Raw genomic sequence first — 15,567 nt, forward strand, 5'->3', positions numbered from 1 at the left:
TCTTCCCGATTTTCACCTGAGTCGGATAATAACTGCGACCTGTACATTGGGAATGGACGGACATGCATAAATCGACTCAAAAAGTGATTATATGTATATCCATAAAAGAAACTATATGTCTATCTTGTTTCCTTTTGCATATTAAAATAATAATGGTATAAAAAAATAAGTGTGATCCTTTACGAATAAATGACTACTTTCAACACCCGCCAAAGGTAGTGAACTACCATGTTCCATCCAAAACACAGTTTGTGCTTGTTTAGTCATGCAGTGATAAAAAATGTCTTAAAAATGTTTTGATTCGACTGATTCTGCTCAGATAGAGTGAACAGTTAAGAAAAAAAGCTCCACATAACCACCTGTCATGTATGCGACTTCAATAGATTATCCAGTATAAATATCCCTTGGCTTTAGTATTCTGTAATATTTCTTATCTCGTAATTCAAATTCTTGAGTTAGTAGCTGTTGATCTGATGTCAGCCGCACACAGCCAAACATTTATTGTGCCTATCTGTCATCTAAAATCCCACAAGTCTTTATGATGCAAAACCAATTTTGGACACATTTGAAATTCAATTTCGAAATTTGTACACACACCATTACCACACAAAATATCACACGCCACAAGGCAGGAAATTTGCTTTTAAGCGGCACGTGGAAGAAAGCAATGTCACTTGTACAAATATAATCTCAATATATAAATAAAATCTTGTTAGATAAGACAAAGTGCAAAATTGTTGTTGGTAACCCATAACAAAACTATTGATTTTAATATTTGTTTGAAATGTCACAAAGAGGAAATCAAAGGCTGTTTTACTACACATGAATTACAAATGCCATATGTGACATTACCGATGGGTAAATACCAAATTATAAATGAAATTACTGAAGTAAATTCAACAAAATGTTTTTAGCGTTAAATTCTAAGCAACATATCTTTGTTTGGAAATTATAATTTTTGTAATTCTGTTGTTATTTTCAAAACCACTAATTGAATATTTGTAACTCTAGCTTCAGTAATTAATCTTATATTTTGAATCAAAAATTTTCCTATGACTCGATGTCAAAAAGGGTCGCCATAGTTTTTTGCACTACAGAGGGACATATACGATTCGAACACCTTTTTGTAAGTTTGCTATATACAAAATCTTCTAATTATGCTAAATTGAGAAAAAATTCCATGGATTAATGGAAAAAATTATGCTCGCACTTCTTTAATTTGTCCATTTCATATTTTTTTATTTTTCGTCAAAGTTTTATAGTGTTCTGATGTAGATTATCCTATCTTACTTCTGATATTGAACACATTTTTGTAAATATAAAGAGATATGTTTTGTGCAGATATCACATTTCAGTAATTCGTGAAGAAATATACGATGTTTTATGTTGTATAACATTCACAAAAGTTCCTTTTTCAATTAAAAATTTCCAGTGTCTACTTTAAGTTTTAACAAAGTTAATGATTTACAGTGCCACATGCAAATAATGTCTGCGAGCCAATATTTCTTTAATTTATGTAATACAAATAAACACAATTTTTCGAAAAGTCAATTTTACTGTCAACTATGACTTCGTGACTTTTAATTACAAACAAATTAAAAATAAAAAAAAGCTCAGCACACATTTTAACACATATCCATGACAAAAATGTATAATGTGTTGAAATGTGTGGATGTGTTTCAATATTTAAATGAGACTCGCTATAATTAAATAACAACAAAGTTTGATTTTAGTTTTAATTAGAAAGCAATTTTTTAGTTTTACTTGTTCATGGAAAACAGATTTATCATTAACGATATTGGATATAAATAATAAAACTAATTTTCAGGTCTACAACTTAACTAATGAAAATAACACAAGGTAAAAAAAAAAACAAGAACAGGATCTTATGGTAATGACCTTTGGCAAACGTAATAGGGCGCGCATTACCCAATGGAATCTACGAGCTCTTTTTGAAGCATCGAGGATGCACGACTGCAAATGTCAGCAAATGTCATCGTAGGTGTAAGATCGACATCTTAGGTTTAAGCGAAATGAGATGAATGCGATGAACTTCCCACAGAAAAAAGCAACTATGTACTATACAGTGGAAAATATAATGGTGGTGAAAATGGAGGTCATAATATGAATATTGCTAAGAGTTCCTTGCAGACATGGAAATCAATATCTGACCGTATGAAAATAGCTCGATTCAAGAGCAATGTAATACACGTTACCATAGTATAGTGCTATGAGTCCACAAATAATGCTGAAGACACTGTGAAAGACTGGAATTCGGAGAGGGAACATCATAATTCTCATGGGTGCGGTAATATAAACATGGGGAGCGGTAATATAAACGCCCGTTCAACAATGAGAATGCATGGATGTGGAGTTAAAAAAAATAAAGGAGAGTAACTCATAAACGGTGCAAACATTAAAGCTGATCATTGGTTGTTCCATTTTCCTGCACAAGGAGATTCATATCTACACATGGACATCATCGAGCGGAAATACGTGCAACCAGATGGAAACTCTTTATCAGAAGTCAGAAAAAAGGCGAAATCGAGAACAAATTGAATGTCCAAGAAGAAACACTAGACTAAAACGGCTCCAAAATCATACAACCAGTCACATACTGTTCACGGCAATAGGCCAAAAGTTACTAATAAACCCACACCATACATCACACTAACATATAACCAAGTTGCGGAAGAACTTAGTTAAACAAGTAAAAAAGTGTCAGTCGGCTTTGCCGACAGAGGTATACCCTCAGCCAATGTGAATTGAAACTTTCATCTATCGACAGATAGAATGTATTTAGCGTCTCTTTAGAATTTTGTGGCCCTTTTTCAATATTTGAACTTGCCGACAAAAATGTGGATTAGGAATTAACACAAATTTTGAACTTTTGTGGGGGAGGTACCCTTAGGGAGGGCCGATATGGGCCAATTTAAAAATTAAACTAAATTTTGACAAAATATTAGGAGATCCGAAGTTTGGACCAAATTGGTTGCCCCATTAAGTGATATCGTCCTAACATTTTAGTGACATTTTTTAAATATTGGGGAGAAGTACCGGAAGTTGGGGACCGGTATTGCCCCATGAAACTAAGTTTGGATAAAATATGACGAAGACCAAATGTTGCACCAAATCGGTAGAACAGTTCGAGAGCCACGTATGGTGACATAGGGCTTTTTACACCTTTCAGGATGTTTTCCCAAGAGATATGTACCTGCTCCTGAAAAAACTTTTACCGTCGTAATGGAGGTAGCGAATGCAAATGGCTTCAACAAAAATCACAGTGATTCGAGAGCAGGTCTTAACATGAACTTATCCGAAATTTTGTGTGGGAGGTACCCAAAGGAGTGTACAAATATAGTCCATATTCGAACCTGATATATATCTGGTAGATATATTGGGATCTGCAGAGTATGGATTACATCAGTCACTCCCTTCAAGAGTTATCGTGCGCATATTTTTTACGAAGATTTTTGAATTTTTGTGAGGGAGGTACCTGAAGGAGTGGACCGACATGGTTTATCTTCGAACTTAAACTATGTTTGGACAAAATATTACTAAGCGAAATTTGGGACCGAATTGGCAGATCCGTTCGAGATTTATCTTGCGCTCCAACCACTACACACGGTGTCATAGGGGTTTTTTGTACCTTTCAAGCTATTTTCTCAGGAAGTATGGACTTGCCCCTTATGAAACTTGTACCGTCGTATGGAGGACAGCGAATACAAGTTGCTACAGCAATAACCAAAGCGATTCGAGTGCAGGTCCTAAACTGAATTCTTCCGAAATTTTGTGTGGGAGGTACCCGAAGGAGTGGACCGATTGAGTCCATATTTAAACTTCATCTAAGTCTGGTAGAACTTTCACGATGTACAAAGTGTGGGCCAAATCGGTTACTCCCTTCAAGAGTTATCGTGCTCACAAATTTTCTGAACATTTTCGAACTTTTGTGGGGGAGGTACCGGAAGGAGTGGACCGATATAACCCATATTCGAACTTAAACTAAGTTTGGGCAAAATATTACGAAAGCCAAATTTTGAACCGAATCGGTTGCTCCGTTCGAGAGTTATCGTGCGCACCAGCCAGCCAGACAGACAGATGGACGGAAATGGCTAAATCAACTCCAAATTGTCTGAAACGCATTTCATCCAAACATACTTGGGGTCTAAAACCATTATTTCGATGAGGCACATTTTGCCCGTATGAAAGTGTATATACCCTCGTTAGCATAAATGCTGAGGTTATAAAACAGAGAAAAATATGGACATCAGACGACACTTTCAACCTAATATCTCTGGTAGAGGTGCATTTAATGTCCAGTTCAACAACAGTAATATCACAAGAGAGCCGCAACAACAGCTAGCAAACAAATGAAGAGAACTGCAGGAAAAAAACTAAAGAACGATTCTACAAGATTTGGCAAAAACTGCCTAGGAAGCAACTAGCTAGAACAACTAAGCTACACCGGACAATATATAGTTTCACAAAGTAATACATATCGTAATGGTAGGCTGCCAACGAGCAAAAATGGAGAGAACAGTTCGAAGAAACTAAAAACGCCACTGAAAACAACGAAATGTACAATAGAAGTTCAGAGGAAAATGCGATTAATATACCGTGTAATCCTCCCAGCTTGAACGAAATAAAATAGGCAGTAGAACAACTAAAAAGTAACAAAGCAGCTGGAGAATATGGTTGACCGGTGGAGTTGTACATCCCGACGGAAACCGGAGCTTCGAAAGAAAGACAGCCTCCAAAACGCAGAAGAAAGACATCGTTGTGAAATTGCCCAAAAATTGCGACTTGAAAGATTGTAACAAGTGGAGAGGAATAACCGTGTTCAACATCACATACAAAATTCTAACAACCGTAATATAAATAAGTACAAATAAGTACAAAAAAATTAGCGTTTTATCTTAATTATTGCTAACACTAGAGTATTTCCAATAGACCGATATGGCTATATGGACTCAGAATTTTATCCTGATCAAAAATATATATATCACCAATATTTTTGAAAATTTAACATAGCTGAAGCCAAGGTTTACCCTTTTAGAACACGCGACTTGTGATTGTATATTATATAAATATTTTTGGATAAAATGAAATGTTTTTGGACGTGGCAAAAAATATTGGAAGCTGTGGATATATTAATGTTAAAAAATGGGTTGAAGCCACCATGTCTTTTTTTGTTTTCTCTCGATTTGTGAGTAAACCACACTTCTCTCCATTTTCCTGTCAAAGTAAAGGTAGATGCAAACTAAATAAGGATCATCTCACTTATGTAATACTTTTCAAAATTTTAACTGCTTCTACCACTAAATGATGAATTTTCTTCTAATTTCATTTCGCAAACAGGTTTTTCAAAAAATCATATATATGATTGTAGTACTTGCGATTCTGAGTTATTTTATAGGTATATTGTGAATGTAGTCTGCATAGCTTCATAAAAATCTGCATCAAAATGTGAAAATTTTATGCGAACATTTTTCTAAAAATCATATTTTTTGGGTTTAATATTTGCAATTGTCTCTAGAATACCTCGTACTCCATTGCACATTTTAGTTTTTTACGTTCCGGATCCAATAAACCATTCCTCGTGAAAATCCATCTACTAAAACGCGAGTTACGAGAAATTCCAAAGTAGAAAAATCACCTAAAATTGTTTTTGAAAATATGCCGTATTTTATCGCGTTTTCTGCGGATCGTTTCCACTGCAATGAAAAAACAAGTGCAGCATCTTCATTTTAGCGGAAACAGAGATTTGAAAATTTCACTGTTAAGGAAGCTACATTAATTTTATCCCAAAAAATAATGTGTGATGCTACATCCACGGTTCTTGATTAATCGCCTTCAAACAGATATATATCGATATAGATTTTCATCGTGAACACTGAAATCGGATGCGGACAAAAATTTTATGCACTTTGCGCAAATTAGCGATATTTTATAGGCATTTTAATGCTAAGATGCAGCTGATGCTACATCTTAGCCTCCAAATTAAATTTCGAAAAATATATACAACTTAATAGATATGGCCTTGCTGTACATGAAAATCACATGCGGACAAAATGATTTTGATAATTTTAAAATGCATATAAATTAAAATGGGTTATTTGACCTCTATTTCCATTTCAGAAGCTTTGAGATATATCCTCAACCACCCAATTACGTTCCCTAATGGGAAAGCTTTAATATGAATGTCAATAAAGCAAAATCCGTCTATTTTATTGGGAGATTTAAGCAAAATGAAGGAAGTATTTCTACAGATTTTTACAATATTTTCTACTACATAATGCATGTGAAAAAATATTTTTTCAAACAAGAAGTTATTTTTTTGACCAAAATATGTGTTTATTTTGGCTGTAACATCGAAATTATAACGAGTAGAATGGAAATGCTTAGTGGAAGTCCTATGCTCTCAAGAGGTGTAACAGAAAAACGTCTGTCCATCATTAAATACCACAATTGTTCCACAAACTTCCCAGGAGGGACCAAAGGGATTTCTATTAATGACTACACCCCGATTAATACTAGTTCAATGATTAGGGACCTACTGTTTATCGCCGAGTGCGAACGACGTGCCTGACACCACGTCAAAACAAATGCAGCAACAGCATGCATTTAATGTTATTCTGTTTGTTTGGACAGTGGTGGAAACAGAATTCAACAACCTGCAATAATAGTAAAAAAGGTGCATAATAATTAATTTGGCAATCGATTGCAAATAACGGTAAAAACGATGCAGTAAACGAACAACCAGACAACTACGACAACCCAATGTCATAAAATAAAGACGTAGTTTGAAAAATTTATTGGCAAGTTTAGTGTAACGTAGGAAAAACTATTCACAATTATAAGTTTTTATTTATTATGTTTTAAGACCAACGCAAGCATTACAAAGAAAAAACAACAAAATTATCATGGACTTACATAAACAAAATTATATTACAACTCTAGACAAATACAAACTCACATCGCATGCCTCAAACGCACCCAGACTTTATGGTCTTCCAAAGGTGCATAAGCCAAACATGCCTCTCAGACCCATATCGTCGTCAATAGAAGTACCTTGCTACAAATTATCTAAGCACGTTGGAAATATCCTAAAAAACATGATCATTAAAGAATATAATATTAAAAACTCGTTCGAACTAAAGGAAAAACTAGATCAAATAACAATCGACGATAATGATATCTTAGTATCCTTTGACGTGGTATCATTATTTACAAATATACCGATTCATTTAGCCATAAAAAACATAATGACACAGTGGGGAAACGTTGAGAAACACACACAAATACCTAAATCACAATTTTTGAAGATCCTCCAATTCTGCCTCAACGAAAACAATTATTTTATGTATGACGGAGATTTCTACACTCAAGTATATGGAATGCCAATGGGAAATCCACTATCCCCAACAATAGCTGATATAGTTCTCGACACCCTCTTGACGCAAATAATAGATGATCTTGACAAACAAAATATAAAATTTAAGTTCTTGACGAAATACGTTGACGATATGTTTGCAATTATTAAAAAAGGAGAACAAACCAAAATACTCGAAGCCTTAAACAATTACCACAATAAGCTTAAGTTCACCATTGAATTGGAGGAAAATAACTGCATACCGTTTTTAGATATCAAAATCCTCAAACAAGGCAACCAAATATACACTGATTGGTATTTGAAACCAACGGCCTCCGGAAGAATAATAAATTATCATTCAACACAGCCTATCCAACAAAAACTAAATACAGCCACCAGCCTAATTAAAAAAGTACTAAAATTGAGTCATGAACAGTTCACCAACAAAAATATAGATAAAATAAAACATATTCTAAAACAAAATAATTATCCGACCAAAATAATCAATAAGCTTTTAAAGAACTCACTCTCCCAGAAAGAAACAAACAGAGAAAGATCTGGTAACACCAAATATTATTCAGTGCAATACATACCGAGACTTACAGAAACTAAACTAATGAAACAAATAATGGAAGATGAAGACATAGCGTTAGCCCACAAACCATACAAAACGATTTCATCACTGTACACAAAAACCAAAACAAAAATAGAAAAGACGGATCAAAATAATGTTGTGTACGAAATAAAATGCAACGGCAATAAAGAAGACAAATGCGGGAAACTATACGTAGGGACAACAAAACGCAGCTTAGCCACGAGAATAGCTGAACACAATAACGACATACAAAAAGGTAAACAAACGACAGCTTTGGCACAACATTGCATAGAGAATGAGCACGTAGCAGATCTTAACAACGTCAAGATACTAGACAAAGAGAGAACAGAAAATAAACGATATACAATAGAGAGCCTACGAATTCAACAGAAAATGGAACTTGCAATAAACAGAAAGGAAGATAAGGACAACACAAATGCAATTTACACTCTAGCAATATTTTAGTCGTATTTTTAACTTCTGTGATTTTAGTATTAGGACTACTGTGATATTTACACCTATATTTAATTATTTTTGCATTTATTTTTATTTTATTTGTTGTGTCGTTTTTCTAATAACCTACAATTAATTAAATTTAAATGTAAAATTGACGAAGGATTATTTGTGAGTATACATTTTCATAATGCTGAATGAAACAGAATGTAAAAATATAAAAACTAATTATTGTATTATTAATTATTGTCGTTGCCAGATTAATAAAAATTACCCCTGAAGATGTTGGAAAATCCCAACGAAACGTCGGGTAGAAAAATGAAATAAGTAGTCTTTATTTTCATTGATTAACGAAGACCTTATAGCCCGATAAGACGAAGTCTTAAAACATAATAAATAAAAACTTGAAAGGTCGAGAAACTTTAAATAAAATAAAAAATCGGAGGGCCCGCCGATAACGTAAAATTAATCAACAAACGACAACATGAAAGATTTTTTTGCACATATCAAACTAAAATACAACGAAGAAACATGTACATTATTAAAATCATACTGCAGAAATATCAAACGACTAGCAAAACTATCAGAGAGACTTAAATTCCTATTGGCATGTAGAAAGAGTGGACTGATACCTTCACATATATACAACTCAACAACAAATTCAAGGTCATTATTTACGTCCAATCAAATACTAAACGAATTTAAGAATATAGAACAAAAATTCCACAACAAACTACTTAACGTAGAAATTAAAGAAACTAATCTAAACATAAAAAACTTAAATTATACAATATCCAGTACAAAGAAAACAATAAAATCGACGATGCAGTTGGAAGAATACGACAATTTCATAAGAAGACAACACACGAGATATTTATATTTTATAGAAAAAGATAAAAAAATACATTCATCAAAATTATCCAGATTAAAACTAGATGGACTGGAAACATATGGGTTACAATTTAATGAGTCGTGGTTTGTAAATAAAACCAATATTGAATTCAACAAAGAAAGCATGTGGCTGCTGTCTCTAGGGGAGAAATTCGCAATACCCATAAAAGATATTGAATTTTCGTCTGTGAAATTAATCGCAGATTTGGAACAGTGGGTCCAAACTCTGTCTGACGATAGACATAAAGATATCACAAGAACAAAAATAGCTAACAGAATACTTACATACAAAAGAACTGCAAGACTAAGTCAGAAAGAAAAATTTATATTGAGAGTATTTGAAGAAACTAAGACATTTTTAAAGAAATATAAAGACGATATAGTTATCACAAAAGCTGACAAGGGTAACAAAACCGTAGTGATGTACAAAGAAACCTACAAGAAAAGAATGAAAGATCTCCTGGATGATAAAACCACATACAAGAAAATACGCACGGATCCAACGCAAGCATTACAAAGAAAAAACAACAAAATTATCATGGACTTACATAAACAAAATTATATTACAACTCTAGACAAATACAAACTCACATCGCATGCCTCAAACGCACCCAGACTTTATGGTCTTCCAAAGGTGCATAAGCCAAACATGCCTCTCAGACCCATATCGTCGTCAATAGAAGTACCTTGCTACAAATTATCTAAGCACGTTGGAAATATCCTAAAAAACATGATCATTAAAGAATATAATATTAAAAACTCGTTCGAACTAAAGGAAAAACTAGATCAAATAACAATCGACGATAATGATATCTTAGTATCCTTTGACGTGGTATCATTATTTACAAATATACCGATTCATTTAGCCATAAAAAACATAATGACACAGTGGGGAAACGTTGAGAAACACACACAAATACCTAAATCACAATTTTTGAAGATCCTCCAATTCTGCCTCAACGAAAACAATTATTTTATGTATGACGGAGATTTCTACACTCAAGTATATGGAATGCCAATGGGAAATCCACTATCCCCAACAATAGCTGATATAGTTCTCGACACCCTCTTGACGCAAATAATAGATGATCTTGACAAACAAAATATAAAATTTAAGTTCTTGACGAAATACGTTGACGATATGTTTGCAATTATTAAAAAAGGAGAACAAACCAAAATACTCGAAGCCTTAAACAATTACCACAATAAGCTTAAGTTCACCATTGAATTGGAGGAAAATAACTGCATACCGTTTTTAGATATCAAAATCCTCAAACAAGGCAACCAAATATACACTGATTGGTATTTGAAACCAACGGCCTCCGGAAGAATAATAAATTATCATTCAACACAGCCTATCCAACAAAAACTAAATACAGCCACCAGCCTAATTAAAAAAGTACTAAAATTGAGTCATGAACAGTTCACCAACAAAAATATAGATAAAATAAAACATATTCTAAAACAAAATAATTATCCGACCAAAATAATCAATAAGCTTTTAAAGAACTCACTCTCCCAGAAAGAAACAAACAGAGAAAGATCTGGTAACACCAAATATTATTCAGTGCAATACATACCGAGACTTACAGAAACTAAACTAATGAAACAAATAATGGAAGATGAAGACATAGCGTTAGCCCACAAACCATACAAAACGATTTCATCACTGTACACAAAAACCAAAACAAAAATAGAAAAGACGGATCAAAATAATGTTGTGTACGAAATAAAATGCAACGGCAATAAAGAAGACAAATGCGGGAAACTATACGTAGGGACAACAAAACGCAGCTTAGCCACGAGAATAGCTGAACACAATAACGACATACAAAAAGGTAAACAAACGACAGCTTTGGCACAACATTGCATAGAGAATGAGCACGTAGCAGATCTTAACAACGTCAAGATACTAGACAAAGAGAGAACAGAAAATAAACGATATACAATAGAGAGCCTACGAATTCAACAGAAAATGGAACTTGCAATAAACAGAAAGGAAGATAAGGACAACACAAATGCAATTTACACTCTAGCAATATTTTAGTCGTATTTTTAACTTCTGTGATTTTAGTATTAGGACTACTGTGATATTTACACCTATATTTAATTATTTTTGCATTTATTTTTATTTTATTTGTTGTGTCGTTTTTCTAATAACCTACAATTAATTAAATTTAAATGTAAAATTGACGAAGGATTATTTGTGAGTATACATTTTCATAATGCTGAATGAAACAGAATGTAAAAATATAAAAACTAATTATTGTATTATTAATTATTGTCGTTGCCAGATTAATAAAAATTACCCCTGAAGATGTTGGAAAATCCCAACGAAACGTCGGGTAGAAAAATGAAATAAGTAGTCTTTATTTTCATTGATTAACGAAGACCTTATAGCCCGATAAGACGAAGTCTTAAAACATAATAAATAAAAACTTGAAAGGTCGAGAAACTTTAAATAAAATAAAAAATCGGAGGGCCCGCCGATAACGTAAAATTAATCAACAAACGACAACATGAAAGATTTTTTTGCACATATCAAACTAAAATACAACGAAGAAACATGTACATTATTAAAATCATACTGCAGAAATATCAAACGACTAGCAAAACTATCAGAGAGACTTAAATTCCTATTGGCATGTAGAAAGAGTGGACTGATACCTTCACATATATACAACTCAACAACAAATTCAAGGTCATTATTTACGTCCAATCAAATACTAAACGAATTTAAGAATATAGAACAAAAATTCCACAACAAACTACTTAACGTAGAAATTAAAGAAACTAATCTAAACATAAAAAACTTAAATTATACAATATCCAGTACAAAGAAAACAATAAAATCGACGATGCAGTTGGAAGAATACGACAATTTCATAAGAAGACAACACACGAGATATTTATATTTTATAGAAAAAGATAAAAAAATACATTCATCAAAATTATCCAGATTAAAACTAGATGGACTGGAAACATATGGGTTACAATTTAATGAGTCGTGGTTTGTAAATAAAACCAATATTGAATTCAACAAAGAAAGCATGTGGCTGCTGTCTCTAGGGGAGAAATTCGCAATACCCATAAAAGATATTGAATTTTCGTCTGTGAAATTAATCGCAGATTTGGAACAGTGGGTCCAAACTCTGTCTGACGATAGACATAAAGATATCACAAGAACAAAAATAGCTAACAGAATACTTACATACAAAAGAACTGCAAGACTAAGTCAGAAAGAAAAATTTATATTGAGAGTATTTGAAGAAACTAAGACATTTTTAAAGAAATATAAAGACGATATAGTTATCACAAAAGCTGACAAGGGTAACAAAACCGTAGTGATGTACAAAGAAACCTACAAGAAAAGAATGAAAGATCTCCTGGATGATAAAACCACATACAAGAAAATACGCACGGATCCAACGCAAGCATTACAAAGAAAAAACAACAAAATTATCATGGACTTACATAAACAAAATTATATTACAACTCTAGACAAATACAAACTCACATCGCATGCCTCAAACGCACCCAGACTTTATGGTCTTCCAAAGGTGCATAAGCCAAACATGCCTCTCAGACCCATATCGTCGTCAATAGAAGTACCTTGCTACAAATTATCTAAGCACGTTGGAAATATCCTAAAAAACATGATCATTAAAGAATATAATATTAAAAACTCGTTCGAACTAAAGGAAAAACTAGATCAAATAACAATCGACGATAATGATATCTTAGTATCCTTTGACGTGGTATCATTATTTACAAATATACCGATTCATTTAGCCATAAAAAACATAATGACACAGTGGGGAAACGTTGAGAAACACACACAAATACCTAAATCACAATTTTTGAAGATCCTCCAATTCTGCCTCAACGAAAACAATTATTTTATGTATGACGGAGATTTCTACACTCAAGTATATGGAATGCCAATGGGAAATCCACTATCCCCAACAATAGCTGATATAGTTCTCGACACCCTCTTGACGCAAATAATAGATGATCTTGACAAACAAAATATAAAATTTAAGTTCTTGACGAAATACGTTGACGATATGTTTGCAATTATTAAAAAAGGAGAACAAACCAAAATACTCGAAGCCTTAAACAATTACCACAATAAGCTTAAGTTCACCATTGAATTGGAGGAAAATAACTGCATACCGTTTTTAGATATCAAAATCCTCAAACAAGGCAACCAAATATACACTGATTGGTATTTGAAACCAACGGCCTCCGGAAGAATAATAAATTATCATTCAACACAGCCTATCCAACAAAAACTAAATACAGCCACCAGCCTAATTAAAAAAGTACTAAAATTGAGTCATGAACAGTTCACCAACAAAAATATAGATAAAATAAAACATATTCTAAAACAAAATAATTATCCGACCAAAATAATCAATAAGCTTTTAAAGAACTCACTCTCCCAGAAAGAAACAAACAGAGAAAGATCTGGTAACACCAAATATTATTCAGTGCAATACATACCGAGACTTACAGAAACTAAACTAATGAAACAAATAATGGAAGATGAAGACATAGCGTTAGCCCACAAACCATACAAAACGATTTCATCACTGTACACAAAAACCAAAACAAAAATAGAAAAGACGGATCAAAATAATGTTGTGTACGAAATAAAATGCAACGGCAATAAAGAAGACAAATGCGGGAAACTATACGTAGGGACAACAAAACGCAGCTTAGCCACGAGAATAGCTGAACACAATAACGACATACAAAAAGGTAAACAAACGACAGCTTTGGCACAACATTGCATAGAGAATGAGCACGTAGCAGATCTTAACAACGTCAAGATACTAGACAAAGAGAGAACAGAAAATAAACGATATACAATAGAGAGCCTACGAATTCAACAGAAAATGGAACTTGCAATAAACAGAAAGGAAGATAAGGACAACACAAATGCAATTTACACTCTAGCAATATTTTAGTCGTATTTTTAACTTCTGTGATTTTAGTATTAGGACTACTGTGATATTTACACCTATATTTAATTATTTTTGCATTTATTTTTATTTTATTTGTTGTGTCGTTTTTCTAATAACCTACAATTAATTAAATTTAAATGTAAAATTGACGAAGGATTATTTGTGAGTATACATTTTCATAATGCTGAATGAAACAGAATGTAAAAATATAAAAACTAATTATTGTATTATTAATTATTGTCGTTGCCAGATTAATAAAAATTACCCCTGAAGATGTTGGAAAATCCCAACGAAACGTCGGGTAGAAAAATGAAATAAGTAGTCTTTATTTTCATTGATTAACGAAGACCTTATAGCCCGATAAGACGAAGTCTTAAAACATAATAAATAAAAACTTGAAAGGTCGAGAAACTTTAAATAAAATTATAAGTTTTGTTGTAACACATCACTTGGAGTAGAATCGTGTCTATTTTCAATGTAATGAAAAAAATTAAATTCAACAGCACAATCTACTGTGATAATTATCCTTATATTCCCCAAACACTTTAGGAAAACTGAGGTTCCCAGCCAAGACTTTGGATGCCTTACGGGTCGAAATACAAATTTAATCTAAACAAAATTCCGACTGTCCCAATTAATACCACAGGGCGCACTAGGGTTATGACTTTTTTACAGCCTCGTATACCTGTATCTTGTTTTGATCAGTTTTACTTAAGATTAGATAAAATCTTAATTATAGGGTGATTGGATGCAAAAGCTTACGAACAAATTCATTTAAACATTTTTATTTGTGAGCTTTTTTGACAAACTTTTGAAAAATAAGCTTTGAAGCCACACGACGTAAGCAAAGTGCCTTAATCATTTGTTTCTCACCAAATTTACCATCATTATCATAATATATAATTTTATTTGATATATCATATCAATTTAAAAGTGCTTTGTGCAGGACCTTTTCAATATTTATATGGAATAAAAGTTATTATAGACAAAAGACAATAATATACAAAAGTTCATTCATTCTTGCTACAGGAAATTATTTTTGAGAAGAAGGTCCAATAGTTATAACCCTAGTGTGCACCTGCCGACTACGAATCTTGGGGTTATGATTTCCAGACTCATCCACGCAAACAATCAAAAACAAATCCCTGTTTGTCATTCACTCAACTATTCTCATAAAGTCCTTCCTTCATTCTCTGTGGATTACAATAATTCCCATTAAATTAAAGTTCAATGAATATTGCGCCAAATCATTCTGGCCATGACGCGCACAAAAATAAACTTTAATG

At 32.9% G+C, this 15,567-nt stretch overlaps 1 long non-coding RNA gene across 1 annotated transcript; it reads left to right on the top strand.

Moving 5' to 3' along the window:
• The first annotated feature begins 6,991 nt into the window (after positions 1-6,991).
• Positions 6,992-13,707, top strand: LOC141393456 (uncharacterized). The gene is made up of 2 exons (XR_012410103.1): positions 6,992-8,591; positions 8,680-13,707. It is a non-coding gene; the product is annotated as an uncharacterized lncRNA (long non-coding RNA).
• Positions 13,708-15,567: the final 1,860 nt, after the last annotated feature.

This window comes from Musca autumnalis, unplaced genomic scaffold (genome assembly GCF_047663935.1).
Source record: "Musca autumnalis isolate F117 unplaced genomic scaffold, ASM4766393v1 scaffold_2, whole genome shotgun sequence".
NCBI lineage: Eukaryota > Metazoa > Arthropoda > Insecta > Diptera > Muscidae > Musca > Musca autumnalis.